Genomic DNA, 20,688 nt, shown 5'->3' on the forward strand with positions numbered 1-20,688 from the left:
CAAATAAATTTGAGAAAATTTATTTTTTTCTTGCGTGTCTGGTTATAGTTTCTCGCTCACGGTATTGGTCACGATCATTTTTTTACGTGAGGAAACGATATGACTCAGAAAACAAGCCAAGATATTTCTTTCAGGATCCGAAGAGATCTATAGCCTCGGCTCTTGTTATTCTGGGTGACTGTAGTGAGAAAACCAGTCAAACAATAGCTTAGAGTTGTTCACAGTGTATGTATTGTTTATGTCCGGAAAATATATTTGCTACCTAAGATCAAATCTCGTTCCACAGGCGCTGTATGGTTTATAAGGGTTTAGCACTTCTCCGTGAATGTGTACTACAGTACAGCAGATTATTGGCACCAGAGTTTAGGTAATATCCGTGTACATTCTGTCAGTGTATTTTTGCTTGAGGTCAAAATTCGTTTCGAAATAAAGATACCTAACTGTTGCATATGTGTCTTACCTAACAACCTGTCGGTATTTTATACCATTTTAATGTTCACTCTGTCAGACACTGCAACACAAGGGTATCTTGGTACAGACCTGAAATCAACTTTGTCAACTTCTACTAGTGAGAATGGCTGGATTTGAGAGGGACCTGACCTTCCAACGACAACATTCTTACCTCTACTAGTGGCCTACATCTCACCTCCTGGCGCTATATAAGGCTCCATCCTGTCACTTCAACTCCATATTGTTTTAGACTATGGAACAATACTCTTCTCCAGACTGAGGGACTGACCACCTCAAAACTTCAAGTGTGATGGACTGATTACATCGTCTTCAAGTATCTTCTGCTTCTATCAGCTTTTCTGTACTCGACTGAAGAAGCCTACTGTGTAGGCGAAACGTTTCGAAATAAAGATACCTAACTGTTGCATATGTGTCTTACCTAACATTCTCCTGAGGCTCAAGATCTCTTTAACGCTACTTCGTTATTGTTAATCATAAGTTAATATAGGCTTGATTACGTCAACCTATTCTTGCCTAACTTGTCTAGCTTACTTTCTCTTTATTACTCCTCAGTGTCTAGCATATAAAAATAATATTAATCTTGCTCTGTCAAACAGGAAGTGCTTTCACCTGTTCAGCGTTGCAGAATACTTCATCTGTTGTCACTTAAGTGCTCCTTTCGCTTGAAATTTAAATAGCGTACTGACGGAAATTCTGAAGAAAATAAGTACGGTAGAAGAAGTTTTCAGTGGGTCCAGGTTACTCTCTGTTTTGATTTGCTAAAATCTTTAACAGAGAGACACATTGTCCCTGTGAAACTTGTTTTGCAACGTGTCTTTTCTTTCTTTCATATTATTCTCCTTGATCTCTTGCTCATTGTTTTCTGGCAAGATAATCGGTGTCCACGCAGGATAATCCTCGTTCACGAGGGAGGGAGGGAGGGAGAGTAATGAGGATTTTGGGAGGGGTTAAAAAGGACTGAGGGGGGTGGAAAGTGAGGTTTGATTTATTAGGATTTTTAACCTGGGGGGTGGTTAGCCACCCAGGATAACCCAGAAAAAGTCAGTGCAATCATCGAGGACTGTCTGTCTTATTTCCATTGGTGCCCTTCAATCTTGTTCCCCAGGATGCGACCCACACCGGTAGACTAACACCCAGGTACCTACTTACTGCTAGGTCAACAGGGATAGCTGATATAAGTAAACATGCCCGATGTTTCCACCCAAGCCGGGGACAGAACCACGGACACACAGTGTATGAGGCGAGAGCGTTGCCTACAGAGCCACGGGACAATAAACAGGTATCTGGGTATTATCTGACTATTGTGGGTAGCATCCTGGGGTGTGGTAGTACAAACTAGAAAGAACTGGGATCTGAAACAAATTGAAGTTAGATAAGATCTCCTTGGTTGTAATTTTGTTAAAATGTATTATTTGAAATTTCATTAATGTTGAGATATTTCACTGCAATTGCCAGTTTTAGAGATCCTTCACAAAAAAAAAAACCTGAGATGATCAAGAGAATTGAGTTTTATAATGGTGTACGTGGAAGGTATTAATGGACTCTAGCCATGATAAATTAAGTGAACACCAGAACCTTCCCTCGTGCTCAGGCTAAAAAGGATTTTGAGGTTTCCAGGTGGACTTAGATTTCACCTTTTTTTTAAGGATCGCACACACACACTCACCCCTCCACACTCCTCCATATTCTCTCCTCCACTCTCTCCTTTCCACACTCCTCCACGCTCTCTCCTCCACGCTCTCTCCTCCACATTGTCTCCTCCATACTCTCTCCTCCACACTCACCCCTCCACACTCCTCCATACTCTCTCCTCCATACTCTCTCCTCCACACTCTCCTTCACACTCACCCCTCCACACTCCTCCATACTCTCTCCTCCACACTCTCTCCTTCACACTCACCCCTCCACACTCCTCCATACTCTCTCCTCCATACTCTCTCCTCCACACTCTCTCCTTCACACTCACCCCTCCACACTCCTCCATACTCTCTCCTCCACACTCTCCTTCACACTCACCCCTCAACACTCCTCCATACTCTCTCCTCCACACTCTCTCCTTCACACTCACCCGTCCACACTCCTCCATATTCTCTCCTCCACACTCCTCCATACTCTCTCCTCCACACTCTCTCCTTCACACTCACCCCTCCACACTCCTCCATACTCTCTCCTCCACACTCTCCTTCACACTCACACCTCCACACTCCTCCACACTCTCTCCTCCACACTCTCTCCTTCACACTCACCCGTCCACACTCCTCCATATTCTCTCCTCCACACTCCTCCATATTCTCTCCTCCACACTCCTCCATATTCTCTCCTCCACACTCCTCCATATTCTCTCCTCCACACTCTCTCCTTCACACTCACCCCTCCACACTCCTCCATACTCTCTCCTCCACACTTTCCTTCACACTCACCCGTCCACACTCCTCCATATTCTCTCCTCCACGCTCTCTGCATACTCGCTTCCTAATTAACATGATTTTAGACACGTGGCAGTTTGCGGATTCCTTTTCCATAACTTGTATAGCTCTAGAGCTTTTTGAAACACTGGTATTTTCTCCCTGAACATCGGCAGGAATAGATTTCTAACACATTTAAAATTTAATGTTTTTCCCATAGCATTACTGACTGTTAAGTCAGCTAACACACCCATTACATGTCTGTACTGTTTGATGGACGGGGTCTTGCGCGTGTGTAAGGGACGCGCCCCAATGCGTTTAACGAGAAAGGACGAGGGAGAAAGGGAGGGGGAAGGAGGTAGTTGGAAAAAGAGGAAAGACACATGGTAAAAGGAAGGATAGGGAAAAGAGGAAAAGGAGGAGTTTTTAATTGATGTTTGCAAAAAAACATTATCTTGAGATATTTCGTTGAGATATTTCGTTGAGATATTTCGTTGACTGTGACCGCTAGTGACTTGAATATATGAAGATTTCAACGACGACTGCTTGAAAAAGAGATATTCCAGTTGATGCACACTGCAGTGAAACTGATAATCTGATCAGTTGATCAAGTCTGTGGTCAAAGTTGATCCAAAAAAAATGCCAAGGACACATTAAGGCTGACAGTCACCTGTTCACCGCTAGTCAAGAACGTTTTAATCCCTATGACATATATATGTCGTGCCGAATAGGTAAAACTTGCGATTTTTGCTTAAATAGCAACGCTCTTCTTGCCAAATAGGCAAACGAAAATTTGTGTATGCAATAACTTGACAAAAATCATTCTGAACCTATGGAAAAAATATATTTCAATAAGTTTGTTTATTATTAAATTATTGTAAAGTTATCTAAAACATAGCTGGATTAGTCTAAATTAAATTGCGCTAATTATAATAAGGATAGGTAAGTTTTCGAAGGTTCTTTTGGTACAAAATTATTAATTTTTACATTAACATAAATTAAAAAATATATATCGTTAAAGGTATAAGAGAAAATTTTAGAAAGGACTTATTTTTAAATGAGTTCTTGCTAAATGACCAATTTTACCTATTCGGCACGACAACTACACACACACACACACACACACACACACACACACACACACACACACACACACACACACACACAAACGGGGATTGTCCTACGAAGAAAGGTTGAGGGAAATCGGCCTGACGACACTGGAGGCCAGGAGGGTCAGGGGAGACATGATAACGACATATAAAATACTGCGCGGAATAGACGAGGTGGACAAAGACGGGATGTTCCAGAGATGGGACACAGACACAAGAGGTCACAATTGGAAGTTAAAGACTCAGATGAATCAAAGGGATGTTAGGAAGTATTTCTTCAGTCATAGAGTAGTCAGGCGGTGGAATAGCCTAGAAAGTGAAGTAATGGAGGCGAGAACCATACATAGTTTTAAGGCGAGGTATGATAAAGCTCATGGAGCAGGGAGAGAGAGGACCTAGTAGCAATCAGTGAAGAGGCGGGGCCAGGAGCTATGACTCGACCCATGCAACCACAAATAGGTGAGTACAAATAGGTGAGTACACACACACACACACACACACACACACACACACACTCACACACACATGCACATGCACACATATATATATATATATATATATATATATATATATATATATATATATATATATATATATATATATATATATATATATATATATATATATATATATATATATATATATAATGTGGGGGGGGAACCCTCATCCTCAGAGAAGACAAACGTATCTCAGGAAAAACTCAAGGTTCTCACCTTAGCTGTTTGAATATTTTTTTCTCCTATCACCCCTTATATTTTATATTCTATGGGAAATTTTATTAATAGGCAGAATACATTTGGAGAAAACACAAACATTAATACATTGGTACAATATATCAAAGATTATGAATCTCCTCCAGCTCCTCCGAAGCCGGACGCGAGCCCAGTATGCAGCATGCATTTCCCCTCTGGATTGTCATGCTGAGGAGCTGGAACATGAAAGTGGCTGCCCTTGGGTCCCTGGTGGCGTCGATGAGTCTTGAACCCAATCTTTAAGTTACGTGTGGAATTTTTTCCCCATGATCTCAAGGTCTCTGATCCCACTGGGACAAACTGATACTGTTGGCTTATGTCCCTGTACTTGCTGATCTTGTACTCTTCTCTGTGATCAGCAGCTCCTGCCTGTCGCCCCACACTGTGATGGATGTAGGTGTCAGCCAGTGTGGACACACAGGTATAGTCCCATGCTAAGAACTTGCCATTCTTCCAAGGATAGATGGTGATCCCGTTGGGGCCCTTTGCTGGGTTGTGGGTATTGTTGGCTGCTAGTGATCGGGGCTCTCGGCTGAGCATCCGGCTGTAGCAAGGATTCTTTTTATGATGTTGACTTTATTGTGTTTTGCATGCCCGCCCTTGGTTTTGGAACAGTTAAGACCATGTAGACCATATTGGTTGGCTTGCGCATCGCCGCAAATACACGTATATTCCTTGTGAATTGGGGCAGCAAGGCGCAGAGCCACTGCAATACAGAGGGTGTTATGGTCGAGGCGCGGTCCCCTTGCTGAAATGGGAACTGATTGGAGGAAGTCCCCGGAGTGAGGGAGGTGTACTCACAGTCTCCCTGTCTGATGTTACAGCCCTAAGCATGTTGGCAAGCACCTTTTCAGCGATGGGGCCATCCCAACCTGACTGTTTGTTGGCCAGTGCAGCACTAGGTTTGGTGCTGGAGCAGCAAGAGTCTCCCATTCAGTGATGGCACTGGCGTAGCTAGGGTCCTGTATTCCTAATGAGTCATTGAGGTTGTCTGAAAGAATTTATTTTGTTGCTATGGAAGAGGATAGAAAAAAAAGATTAGCCGGTATTCTCCCGGCCCGGGCCTTGTCCAAGTGGTGGCCCGGCCTTGGCTCCCTCTTTAGGGAGTGTCTGAGACCTAAGTCTCCCATGGGAGGAGGCACAAGTACCTCCTCATCTTTGGGACCAACTGTCCCCAGGCCTAGCCACAAGCTAGGCCTCTCTGGTCTGCCATCCCCGCCCCAAGGAGGCTAATGGGAAGGTTAGGCATGGTGTCGATGGAAGAGGATAGGAAAACTTGCAGGGCAGTCTTGGAGTATTTGCGTACTCCCAGCCCCGCATGCCTGAGTGGAAGTGAGGCTTGTAACCACTCTCCATGTATATATATGGACATATATGTATATATATATATATATATATATATATATATATATATATATATATATATATATATATATATATATATATATATATATATATATATATATATATGTCGTGCAGAATAGGGTGAACTTGCGATCTTGGCTTAAATAGCAACGCTCATCTTGCCGTATAGGACAAGTGAAAATTTGTGTATGCAATAATTTCGCCAAAATCATTCTGAACCTAACGAAAAAAATATATTTTATTGTGTTTGTTTAGTATTAAATTATTGCAAACGTATTTAAAATATATTTAGTTGGGTTAGGCTAAAATAAATTGCTCTTGTTATAATAAGGTTAGGTAAGTTTTCTAAGATTCTTCTGGTGCAAAATTAAAAATTTTTACATTAACATTTATGAAAAAATATATCTTTAAACGTATAAGAGAAAATTTCAGAAAGGACTTAATTTTAAACGAGTTCTTGCTAATTGACCAGTTTTACATATTCGGCACGACATACATATACATATATATATATATATATATATATATATATATATATATATATATATATATATATATATATATATATATATATATATATATATATATATATACGGAGAGGCAAATGCCTCTCCGTGTGTATATCTCCTGTGTTTTCACTCTTAGTGTTTTTGTTTACATAGCCTAACAGACTATCAAGAACGTAAAACAATGGATTGTTTGTCGAAATATTGTTGAACATTGTTATGATGAAAGCGGATACACGATTTGGAGCTTGTATCACAAACATACAGTTCAATGACCTACACGGATTGATCGCTTTCTGCGATGATAATAATTATAATAATTAAATATTTTATGCACTGATTCGCGAATAACCAAATAATTATTAATTACCACGCTCTGTACTGTGATAATTTTTTTTTGTTTATTATTTACATTGGGAAAGTAAAGATTGCGGAACTGCATTCCTTACGAGAGAAGCTGTCAGGGAAAACCTGAACTTTCACTATAGCTCCATTTCTGTCGTTTTAATTACTTCTAATGTGGTTGATGAGGTCGAATCAACGACGCTTCTCAGTTTCGAAGAATTCTTAAGAAACTAGTGCTACCTCTCCTCTTCTTCGTCAGTTCAAATCTGATTGCCTTCCATTCTCCAGACGATGTGTGACCTCCAGCTCAGGCTGACAGATATCAGCTGATAACAGCTGATATCTGACATATCAGATATCAGCTGATATCAGCCGATATATGACAGATATTAACTGATATCTATCAGAACTGACAGATATGAGCTCAGAATTGAGTTGCAGCACACTGTTGATGTTTCTTCTACATCACAGTAGTGTATCAGAGGCCTCGGACAGATGCCCAATAGCTCCAACGGCGGGTCATCATCTAAGACTCGTGTCAGGAAACACTTGCCCAGTTTCCTGACAAACCTTACCTAACCTTACCTAACCTAACCTAGCCTAGCCTAACCTAACCTAACCATACTTTACCTTATCTAACCTAACCTAACCTAACCTAACCTAATCTTACCTAACCTAACCTAACCTAACCTAACCTAACCTAACTTAACCTAACCTTACCTAACCTAACCTTACCTAAGCTAACCTTACCTAACCTACCCTAGCCTAACCTAACCTAACCTAACCTAACCTTACCTAACCTAACCTAGCCTAGCCTAACCTAACCTAACCTTACTTACCTAACCGAACCTAATCTAACCTTACCTAACCTAACCTTACCTAAGCTACCCTTACCTAACCTAACCTAGCCTAACCTAGCCTAACCTAACCTTACCTAACCTAACCTAACCTAACCTTACCTAACCTAACCTAACCTAACCTTACCTAACCTAACCTAACCTAACCTAACCTAACACTCTGCGAGTGTTGTATGATGGTAAGTGTTGACGAAAACAAATCAGAACTTAAAAGCACTCATAAGGCTTATTGTAAATATGTTTATATACAGAAGTAGGACGAATGTCTTAAAAAAAAAAGGCATTTATATAAGTACGAATGTATTAACCACTGGTGTTTTATAGCAATTTGAATGTACAGCAGAATCAATCAAAACAGGAATTTATATAACGAAAGGGATTACCAGCAGGTGTTTATAAAAAAATACATATGTATTAAAAACAGGTCTACACGTATTAGTTGTAGTTAGAATGTAATAAAAAAATTGAAACAAATGTCAGGAAAGAAATTGTATGAAAGAGAAAGAGGAACAGGACGGAATGTGTATGCTCTACAACACTGATGCAAACGGCGTTGCAAATGGAACTGAATCCGTTATAGCAGTGTTTCCTGATAGTGTAAAACTGATCAGGAGAATAAAAACAGATGAGACAAGGAAAGGTTCCAAATAGATCTGAACAAATTGAAAGAGTTAGTTAGTTTAATATGTTTATTATGCACCCCATACCCATCCTGTGGGCGGTAGTCAAAAGATTACAGAGGTACATAATGGGTCCAGGGACTGGGCCTCAAAGTTTTGATAGCTGAGCAAGTTACAGAGGTAATGAATTCACAATTTACAAAGGTAATGAACTCACAATTTACAAAGGTAATGAACTCCAGGTAGGTCTAGTCACAATCATTACAAGTTACAAAGGTATTTACAGATTACAGAGGTACACAATGGGTCCAGGGACCGGGCTCCAAAGTTTTGATGGCTGAACTAGGTACAAGGTAATGAACTCACAAGTTACAAAGGTAATGAATACTGTAAGAATGGTTACTTACGTTTATACATGGCTGCAATCATGAACAAATTTTAGAGTAATGAGCAATTCACACTTCCACACCCGGTCACAACTGTAGTGAGTTATTGGTGCAAATGTTGATTGCTGAGTCTCTCTCTCTCTCTCACACACACACACACACACACACACACATACAAATTCATACACACACACACACATAAACACACACACACACACACACACACACACACACACACACAAACTCATACACACACACGCACACACACTCATACACACGCACACACACTCATACACACACAGACTGGTCAGATAAATGTGAAGACCGACCTGGAGAAACTGAGGCTCGATATCCGGTAGCTGGAGAGTAGAACATCCAGATGAGACTACAAATTAGTCCAAGAATGAGCATAACAATTTCCTGAGAGAGAGAGAGAGAGAGAGAGAGAGAGAGAGAGAGAGAGAGAGAGAGAGAGAGAGAGAGAGAGAGAGAGAGAGAGAGAGAGAGAGAGATGAGAGAGAGAAAAGAGAGAGAGAGAGAGAGAGAGAGAGAGAGAGAGAGAGAGAGAGAGAGAGAGAGAGAGAGGCGGAAAGAAACCATACCACGCACGGGGATAGAGCCCGCGATCAGAGTCTCAAAACTCCAGACCATCGCGTTAACCACTGGACCAGCTAACCACAATAAGATTCATCCAACTAGGTATATTTCTACACCATAGGAAGGTTAGCATAGGCATCACTGTGACCACAAATGCAAGTTTAATCTTATTGTGGCTAGCTGGCCCAGTGGCTAACGCGACGGTCTGGAGTTTTGAGACTGATCGCGGGTTCTATCCCCGTCCGTGGTATGGTTTGTTTGCAATCATGTCATTACGATTTCGTGAGTCATGAGGCGGAAAGGGTTGTATCTCACCTTCGCCTGGGTCTTCCAAGATACGTAGGAGTATAACCCCAAGTATAGCTTGGCAATGATGCACATGAGAGTGGCTTCAAAGTCTTGCCACATCACTCACTACTCTGTTCCTCAACATTGCAAGATATAACATTCATTATACAGGGGCAAATATTTCACACTGAAATTGTTTAACATTATTACCAAGAGCTCTTTCAGTTCGTGAGTTCTCACCAGCCTGGTCAACCTCACTTCTTGAACGTACCTCTGCGCACTGCGGTACAGTACCACAACTGCATCCCTGCACCACTGTGGTACAATACCACAACTGTACCCCTGCACCACTGTGGTATAGTACCACAACTGTACCTCTGCACCACTGTGGTATAGTACCACAACTGTACCTCTGCACCACTGTGGTATAGTACCACAACTGTACCTCTTCACCACTGTGGTACAGTACCACAACTGTACCCCTGCACCACTGTGGTACAGTACCACAACTGTACCCCTGCACCACTGTGGTATAGTACCACAACTGTACCTCTGCACCACTGTGGTATGGTACCACAACTGTACCACTGCACCACTGTGGTATAGTACCACAACTGTACCCCTGCACCACTGTGGTATAGTACCACAACTGTACCCCTGCACCACTGTGGTACAGTACCACAACTGTACCCCTGCACCACTGTGGTATAGTACCACAACTGTACCTCTGCACCACTGTGGTATGGTACCACAACTGTACCACTGCACCACTGTGGTACAGTACCACAACTGTACCCCTGCACCACTGTGGTACAGTACCACAACTGTACCCCTGCACCACTGTGGTACAGTACCACAACTGTACCCCTGCACCACTGTGGTACAGTACCACAACTGTACCCCTGCACCACTGTGGTACAGTACCACAACTGTACCCCTGCATCACTGTGGTACAGTACCACAACTGTACCCCTGCACCACTGTGGTATAGTACCACAACTGTACCTCTTCACCACTGTGGTACAGTACCACAACTGTACCCCTGCACCACTGTGGTACAGTACCACAACTGTACCCCTGCACCACTGTGGTACAGTACCACAACTGTACCCCTGCATCACTGTGGTACAGTACCACAACTGTACCCCTGCACCACTGTGGTACAGTACCACAACTGTACCCCTGCACCACTGTGGTACAGTACCACAACTGTACCCCTGCACCACTGTGGTATAGTACCACAACTGTATCTCTGCACCACTGTGGTATGGTACCACAACTGTACCACTGCACCACTGTGGTACAGTACCACAACTGTACCCCTGCACCATTGTGGTACAGTACCACAACTGTACCCCTGCACCACTGTGGTACAGTACCACAACTGTACCCCTGCACCACTGTGGTACAGTACCACAACTGTACCCCTGCAAACACTGGTACAGTACCACAACTGTACCCCTGCACCACTGTGGTACAGTACCACAACTGTACCCCTGCACCACTGTGGTACAGTACCACAACTGTACCCCTGCACCACTGTGGTACAGTACCAAAACTGTACCACTGCGCCACTGTGGTACAGTACCACAACTGTACCACTGCACCACTGTGGTACAGTACCACAACTGTACCACTGCACCACTGTGGTACAGTACCACAACTGTACCACTGCACCACTGTGGTACAGTACCACAACTGTACCACTGCACCACTGTGGTACAGTACCACAACTGTACCACTGCACCACTGTGGTACAGTACCACAACTGTACCACTGCACCACTGTGGTACAGTACCACAACTGTACCACTGCACCACTGTGGTACAGTACCACAACTGTACCACTGCACCACTGTGGTACAGTACCACATCTGTACCACTACACCACTGTGGTACAGTACCACAACTGTATCACTGTACCACTGTGGAACAGTACCACAACTGTACCACTGCACCACTGTAGTACAGTACCACAACTGTACCCCTGCACCACTGTGGTACAGTACCACAGCTGTACCACTGCACCACTGTGGTACAGTACCACAACTGTACCACTGCACCACTGTGGTACAGTACCACAACTGTACCCCTGCACCACTGTGGTACAGTACCACAACTGTACCACTGCACCACTGTGGTACAGTTCCACAACTGTACCACTGCACCACTGTTAGAACATTTTTTCTTAAGCTTACTTAATGGAAAATAATATTAATACAAATACTACTACTACTACTACTACTACTCATAATAATAGCTTTTGGCTATATAACTGAGGCCTTACGCTGGCTTGCGGGTCCGATCCTTACAAGAGTGTTACGAATTGTGTGGGTGTTTCGTTTATTTTGTTATCACAGCTATCAAGAACGAATGTTATATATTTTTTAGAACGTTTTGTTACTGCGGCGTTTATTGCATCGTTTAACCACACTTGGCTAAGTTAGGATAAGATTTAATTTTGTTCGGATTTTTAACCCCGGAGGGTTAGTCACCCAGGATAACCCAAGAAAGGCAGTGCGTCATTGAGGACTGTCTTATTTCCATTAGGGTCCTCAATCCTGTCCCCCAGGATGCGACCCACACCAGTCGACTAACACCCAGGTACCTAGTTACTTACTAGGTGAACGGGAACAGTAGGTGCAAGGAACCACGCACAATGTTTCCACCCATACCGGGGAACGGACCGCGGACACTCAGCGTGAGGAAAGAGCGTTGCCTACCCGGCCACTGGACACAGTCAGGAAACAAAACAAGTGTTTCCTGACGCGGTTCTCAGTCATATGATAACCCACAGCTGGAGCTTTTGGTCATCTGACCGAGGCCTTCCGCTGGCTTACCCCTCCACTCCTTTAAAAATTATAGTTATGATTATAACCGTTAGTTGACCGTTCGTTGGCTTGACCGGCGTACAAAAGTACTTCCTCCGTGGGTGTCTCAGCACCGTTGCCAGTTAGCTTTCTCTGCTGCCCTCTTGACACCGTTGCAGGTTAGCTTTCTCTAATTCTCTCAGCACCGTTGGCAGACATATGTTTCGCTTTTTAATGTTGTAGTTAGTTTCTCCGTGACTCTCTCAGCACCGCTGACAGCGTTCTCCCCGACTCAGCAAAGTTGCAAATTCACGTACGCCAGTTGTGCCTACGCAACACAGCGGTCACTGACACCGGCCAGAAGACGGCAGAAGAAGCATTCATCAGGGTAAATGTCAAGTCAGAACGACTTTCATTCGTTAAACTTTAGACTTAGAACATGCAGCCTTAATGATCCTTAGTGTGTCAGTTTACTCTAATCTCCATTAAAAAGGTGTACCACCAACAGTAGTGAAGACAAGACGGATGGAGAACAAGGTTTTATCGTGACTATGCTTGGCTGTGTAGAGCTTTATCGATTCAATGTCAAATTCTTCGTACAGAGTGACGTTGCCAAAAAAACTTGGTCAGCATCAGTGTCTTCAGCACTGCCTGGCAGCGGGGAAGACAGGAGTAGCTTAATTCATCAGAAACAATACAGTCATTGTGAGTTGTGTAAATATGCTCGTGTTGATTGCTAAGAAAGAGAGTGATCTTGCAAGTTTTTTTTACACAATATACTGGATATTGTCCGCCTATAAACCTCTGTCATGCACTATAATTCTTAGTCATAATGTTTTTTATATATATAATCTTGGAAAATCATGCAGTGCCTGGAGAACGGAACATAATAAGCTTTGATCCAAAGGAGGATGTCGGCTTCATTCCAGCTGATCAGTAGTAAACAGTCCACGGAACGGGTGGGGACTGAATCTGACGTTTGTTTGCAATAGTGTTATTAAATTTCGTGAGTCTTGATCGTTCGTATTAAATCATGATCCTCCGTCTTCTTATGTCGTTAAAATGAACTAATGCATTATACCGTCTGTGAGCCTGTATAATATTGTCCATGCTTATAATTTTTTTCAAAAGAGATGTTAACCCATGTGTAAACTCGTGTGCGCTGCCTTTAAATTCACGAATTGTGTTGTCAAGAAGTGCAGTATACCACCAGAACTCAACCCAAAGTATTCTAATCTAACGCAGCGAAACCAAATCCAAGGTCAAATAATGTTAGATAAACTTCAGTATTTCTTGTTGGATAAATACTAGCACTAGTCCTGTTTCCTGATAGACCTTACCTAACATAACCTTGCCTGTTATCATAGATTTGATGTAGGGACGATTGATTACAATCCAGATGCTGGTTAGACACACACACACACACACACACACACACACACACACACACACACACACACACACACACACACATAAGAAGAGAGGCCCAACGACAATATGAAAACGACATAGCAGCGAAAGAAAAATCTGACCCGAAGCTGTTATACAGCCACATCAGGAGGAAAACAACAGTCAAGGACCAGGTAATCAAGCTAAGGAAGGAAGGAGGAGAGACAACAAGAAATGACCGTGAAGTATGTGAGGAACTCAACAAGAGATTCAAAGAACTGTTCACAGAGGAGACAGAAGGGACTCCAGAAAGACGGAGAGGTGGGGTACACCACCAAGTGCTGGACACAGCACAGACAACCGAGGAAGAAGTGAAGAGGCTTCTGAGTGAGCTAGATACCTCAAAGGCAATGGGGCCGGATAACATCTCTCCATGGGTCCTGAGAGAGGGAGCAGAGGCGCTATGTGTACCCCTAACAACAATATTCAATACAGCTATCGAAACAGGGAGATTGCCTGAGGCATGGAAGACAGCAAATGTATTCCCAATCTTTAAAAAAAGAGACAGACATGAAGCACTAAACTACAGACCAGTGTCACAGACATGTAAAGTATGCAAAGTCATGGAGAAGATTATCAGGAGAAGAGTGGTGGAACACCTAGAAAGGAATGATCTCATCAACAGCAGCCAACATGGTTTCAGGGACGGGAAATCCTGTGTCACAAACCTACTGGAGTTCTACGACATGGTGACAGCAGTAAGACAAGAGAGAGAGGGGTGGGTGGATTGCATTTTCTTGGCCTGCAAGAAGGCATTTGACACAGTTCCACACAAGAGATTAGTGCAAAAACTGGAGGACCAAGCAGGGATAACAGGGAAGGCACTACAATGGATCAGGGAATACTTGATAGGAAGACAGCAGCGAGTCATGGTACGTGGCGAGGTGTCAGAGTGGGCACCTTTGACCAGCGGGGTCCCACAAGGGTCAGTCCTAGGACCAGTTCTGTTTCTAGTATTTGTGAACGACATGACGGAAGGAATAGACTCCGAAGTGTCCCTGTTTGCAGATGACGTGAAGTTGATGAGAAGAATTCGTTCGATCGAAGACCAGACAGAACTACTAAGGGATCTGGACAGGCTGCAGACCTGGTCCAGCAATTGGCTCCTGGAGTTCAACCACACCAGTACCCCCAGTACCAACAATACCACCAGTCCGATAACATTCTTCTTTGCAAATATACAGGGTCTAAAGCCAGCAACAAACAACAAAATACCTTTCATCCGTGGACTGCTTGCAGAGGCAAAGGCAATGTTCGCGGCTTTCACTGAGACCCACATAAAGGATCACTTGGACAATGAAATATGGATCCCAGGTTACAACCTATACAGATGTGACAGAGTGAACAGGCAAAAGGGGGGGGTTGGCCTGTACATTGCAGAGTCACTTGTTTGCACAGAACTGCTTAATGCCTCAAATGACGTAGTGGAAGTTTTAGCAGTAAAGGTCGAGAACCAAAACCTAGTCATTGTGGTAGTCTACAAGCCTCCGGATGCAACATCCCAGCAATTCCAGGAACAGCTGTTAAAAATTGACCACTGTCTGGAAAATCTTCCAGCTCCTGCACCCAACATCTTGCTCCTGGGGGATTTCAACTTAAGGCACCTAAAATGGAGGAATATAGCAAATAATATTGTTGCAGTAATAACACCAGGAGGCAGCTCTGATGAAAACTCACACTCACACGAGCTTTTAAATCTCTGCACAAAATTCAATTTAAACCAGCAAATAATAGAGCCTACTAGACTGGAGAATACACTAGACCTCATATTCACTAACAATGATGATCTGATAAGAAATGTCACCATATCAAAAACAATATACTCAGATCACAACATAATTGAGGTTCAGACATGTATGCGAGGAGCCCCAGACCGACAAAATGAGACTAGTCACGAGGGAGCATTCACCAAATTCAACTTCAATAACAAAAACATAAAGTGGGACCAAGTAAACCAAGTCCTAACCGATATAAGCTGGGAAGATATACTAAGCAACACAGACCCAAACTTATGCCTAGAACAGATTAACTCGGTGGCACTCGATGTATGCACAAGGCTTATTCCTCTAAGAAAAAGGAGGAGTAGATGTAAAATAGAAAGAGACAGGCGCTCCCTTTACAGGCGACGGAAAAGAATAACAGAGCGGCTAAAAGAGGTCAATATATCTGAAATGCGCAGGGAGACACTGGTCAGAGAAATAGCAAGCATCGAACTTAAGCTAAAAGAATCCTTTAGGAGTCAGGAATCGCGGGAAGAACTAAAAGCTATAAATGAAATCGAAAGAAACCCAAAGTATTTCTTCTCCTATGCCGAATCAAAATCGAGAACAACGCCCAGTATTGGGCCCCTACTTAAACAAGATGGGTCCTACACAGATGACAGCAAGGAAATGAGTGAGCTACTCAAGTCCCAATATGACTCAGTTTTTAGCAAGCCGCTAACCAGACTGAGAGTCAAAGATCAAAATGAATTTTTTATGAGCCACAAAATTTGATTAACACAAGCCTATCCGATGTTATCCTGACGCCAAATGACTTCGAACAGGCGATAAATGACATGCCCATGCACTCTGCCCCAGGGCCAGACTCATGGAACTCTGTGTTCATCAAGAACTGCAAGAAGCCCCTATCACGAGCCTTTTCCATCCTATGGAGAGGGAGCATGGACACGGGGGTCGTCCCTCAGTTACTAAAAACAACAGACATAGCCCCACTCCACAAAGGGGGCAGTAAAGCAACAGCAAAGAACTACAGACCAATAGCACTAACATCCCATATCATAAAAATCTTTGAAAGGGTCCTAAGAAGCAAGATCACCACCCATCTAGAAACCCATCAGTTACACAACCCAGGGCAACATGGGTTTAGAACAGGTCGCTCCTGTCTGTCTCAGCTACTGGATCACTACGACAAGGTCCTAAATGCACTAGAAGACAAAAAGAATGCAGATGTAATATATACAGACTTTGCAAAAGCCTTCGACAAGTGTGACCATGGCGTAATAGCGCACAAAATGCGCGCTAAAGGAATAACAGGAAAAGTCGGTCGATGGATCTATAATTTCCTCACTAATAGAACACAGAGAGTAGTCGTCAACAGAGTAAAGTCCGAGGCAGCTACGGTGAAAAGCTCTGTTCCACAAGGCACAGTACTAGCTCCCATCTTGTTCCTCATCCTCATATCCGACATAGACAAGGATGTCAGCCACAGCACCGTGTCTTCCTTTGCAGATGACACCCGAATCTGCATGACAGTGTCTTCCATTGCAGACACTGCAAGGCTCCAGGCGGACATCAACCAAATCTTTCAGTGGGCTGCAGAAAACAATATGAAGTTCAACGATGAGAAATTTCAATTACTCAGATATGGTAAACATGAGGAAATTAAATCTTCATCAGAGTACAAAACAAATTCTGGCCACGAAATAGAGCGAAACACCAACGTCAAAGACCTGGGAGTGATTATGTCGGAGGATCTCACCTTCAAGGACCATAACATTGTATCAATCGCATCTGCTAGAAAAATGACAGGATGGATAATGAGAACCTTCAAAACTAGGGAGGCCAAGCCCATGATGACACTCTTCAGGTCACTTGTTCTATCTAGGCTGGAATATTGCTGCACTCTAACAGCACCTTTCAAAGCAGGTGAAATTGCCGACCTAGAAAATGTACAGAGAACTTTCACGGCGCGCATAACGGAGATAAAACACCTCAATTACTGGGAGCGCTTGAGGTTTCTAAACCTGTATTCCCTGGAACGCAGGAGGGAGAGATACATGATTATATACACCTGGAAAATCCTAGAGGGACTAGTACCGAACTTGCACACGAAAATCACTCACTACGAAAGCAAAAGACTTGGCAGACGATGCACCATCCCCCCAATGAAAAGCAGGGGTGTCACTAGCACGTTAAGAGACCATACAATAAGTGTCAGGGGCCCGAGACTGTTCAACTGCCTCCCAGCACACATAAGGGGGATTACCAACAGACCCCTGGCAGTCTTCAAGCTGGCACTGGACAAGCACCTAAAGTCAGTTCCTGATCAGCCGGGCTGTGGCTCGTACGTTGGTTTGCGTGCAGCCAGCAGCAACAGCCTGGTTGATCAGGCGCTGATCCACCAGGAGGCCTGGTCACAGACCGGGCCGCGGGGGCGTTGACCCCCGAAACTCTCTCCAGGTAAACTCCAGGTAAACACCAAGTGCAAAATCATGAAGATTGGGGAAGGGCAAAGAAGACCGCAGACGGAATGCAGACTAGAGGGCCAGAGACTACAAACCTCACTCAAGGAAAAATATCTTGGGGTGAGTATAACACCAGGAACATCTCCTGAAGCGCACATCAACCAAATAACTGCTGCAGCATATGGGCGCCTAGCAAACCTCAGAACAACATTCCGACATTTTAATAAGGAATCGCTCAGGACCCTGTACACCGTGTACGTTAGGCCCATATTGGAGTATGCGGCACCAGTTTGGAACCCACACCTAGCCAAGCACGTAAAGAAACTAGAGAAAGTGCAAAGGTTTGCAACAAGACTAGTCCCAGAGCTAAGAGGTATGTCCTACGAGGAGAGGTTAAGGGAAATCAACCTGACGACACTGGAAGACAGGAGAGATAGGGGAGACATGATAACGACATACAAAATACTGAGAGGAATTGACAAGGTGGACAAAGACAGGATGTTCCAGAGATGGGACACAGCAACAAGGGGACACAGTTGGAAGTTGAAGACACAGATGAATCACAGGGATGTTAGGAAGTATTTCTTCAGCCACAGAGTAGTCAGGAAATGGAATAGTTTGGGAAGCGATGTAGTGGAGGCAGGATCCATACATAGCTTTAAGCAGGGGTATGATAAAGCTCACGGTTCAGGGAGAGTGACCTAGTAGCGACCAGTGAAGAGGCGGGGCCAGGAGCTTGGAATCGACCCCTGCAACCTCAACTAGGTGAGTATAACTAGGTGAGTACACACACAAAGCGCAGGGGAATATCTCCTTAGTACTAAAAAATCTCAGAAGACACAACATCAGTGGTTACTCAGCAATAAAAGATGAACATGTGTAAAGAGTCAATTTGCACATATACGTATACATTTTAATTATATGTAGATCTACTAGCTTAATCTACTAGTTTAGCTAGTAAATTAATCAGGAAAATACCGTTCATATTCATCAAATTACCAGGCGCCTTACATTTTCTCAAGAAAAGTTTTCTGTTAAACAAAGCCAAAATACAGATTAAACTTTTATCTGGGCAACGTTTCACTCTGTATATAGCTCAACAAGGCGAAATGTTTTCCCCAGTTAAAAGGTTGTTCTGCAACGCGTTTTGCAGCTCTAAGAATACTGTAATGTTTTTATTGCATAAGATTAGCATGAAGAGTATAACTATAAATGTGAACGAGACCCTCTTACCCTGAGATGTTTCCAATATCTTGTGATCTGTCAGATTGTGTTAGTAACTTGGTGTAATAAGTTGTTATCCTGGTCTCTGGAAACTACAATCACTTCTCACTCTTTTTCGTTAATTATTGCATTTTAAACAAACACTCGTTGTTCATAACTTAATTAACGAACACTAAAGTCATCATTAAGAACGGTCAAGTGAGTCTTGACGGAACACTCAACTTCGGACCTGGTAAACACACTACCGTTTCGCGAAGAAGCGACTGGTTCGTCAGAGGTAGTGAAGCAAGGTCCAGGCACTCGAAACTGGTTCGTCAGAGGTAGTGAAGCAAGGTCCAGGCACTCGAAACTGGTTCGTCAGAGGTAGTGAAGCAAGGTCCAGGCACTCGAAACTGGTTCGTCAGAGGTAGTGAAGCAAGGTCCAGGCACTCGAAACTGGTTCGTCAGAGGTAGTGAAGCAAGGTCCAGGCACTCGAAACTGGTTCGTCAGAGGTAGTGAAGCAAGGTCCAGGCACTCGAAACTGGTTCGTCAGAGGTAGTGAAGCAAGGTCCAGGCACTCGAAACTGGTTCGTCAGAGGTAGTGAAGCAAGGTCCAGGCACTCGAAACTACAGGCTAGTATGTCTCATTTAGTATAGGTGACAGTCATGGACGGTGTTTAGGAAACTGAGGGTGATCTCACCACTCAACTTGATGACCTGAGACAACCGCTGGATGACCTGGTATTCGAGAGTCCGTTTCCCTTAAACTGTGTGCGACGTCACTAAGTTCAAGAACTTTAATGGTCTTGTCTTCTTGTTTACGTTCACTTCCACATTCAACTTACTAAGTTATATATATAATAGTTTACACTAGGAAGCAAACATCATATTTTACCCATAGGACTTCATGGTATATATGAATATGTATGATGCGACTTGATCACAAGACACAAGAGAAATCTTTTCATACGGTTTAACCACAATAAAAAGGAATTAAATTCAATGCGGTTTCGTGATATCTCTATCGCATAGATGTGTATATGCCAGGAAATAAATGGTTGACGAGTTGTGAATTTAACACAGATAGTTCGGTGAATTGTGTCCTACGGAACTGCACGGGATCGGAAATTCTGAATTTTTCGGCATGATCTCAAGCTGATCGAATGACTATTTAATTACGCAAAATTGAGATAAGGTAAGCCTTTGTATGTACCATGTCCCCGTGACGGCACATGTGAACACCTTCCCAGTGGATCAGTCCTCTCGTGCTACTCCTATCGGAGCCGCCTCGCTAGTGAACCCGGGATTGCTCGCAGCCAAAGCCCCACTGGGAGTCCGA

General features: G+C 43.5%; 1 long non-coding RNA gene across 1 annotated transcript in view; it reads right to left on the reverse strand.

Moving 5' to 3' along the window:
- Positions 1 to 20,688, reverse strand: part of LOC138854588 (uncharacterized) — a 59,677-nt gene extending 38,989 nt beyond the window's left edge. Inside the window, exon 1 of the long non-coding RNA XR_011393765.1 lies at positions 19,379 to 20,688. This is a non-coding gene — a long non-coding RNA (uncharacterized lncRNA). The remainder of the gene's footprint in view (positions 1 to 19,378) is intronic.

Source organism: Cherax quadricarinatus, chromosome 63 (assembly GCF_038502225.1).
Source record: "Cherax quadricarinatus isolate ZL_2023a chromosome 63, ASM3850222v1, whole genome shotgun sequence".
Taxonomy (NCBI): Eukaryota; Metazoa; Arthropoda; class Malacostraca; order Decapoda; family Parastacidae; genus Cherax; species Cherax quadricarinatus.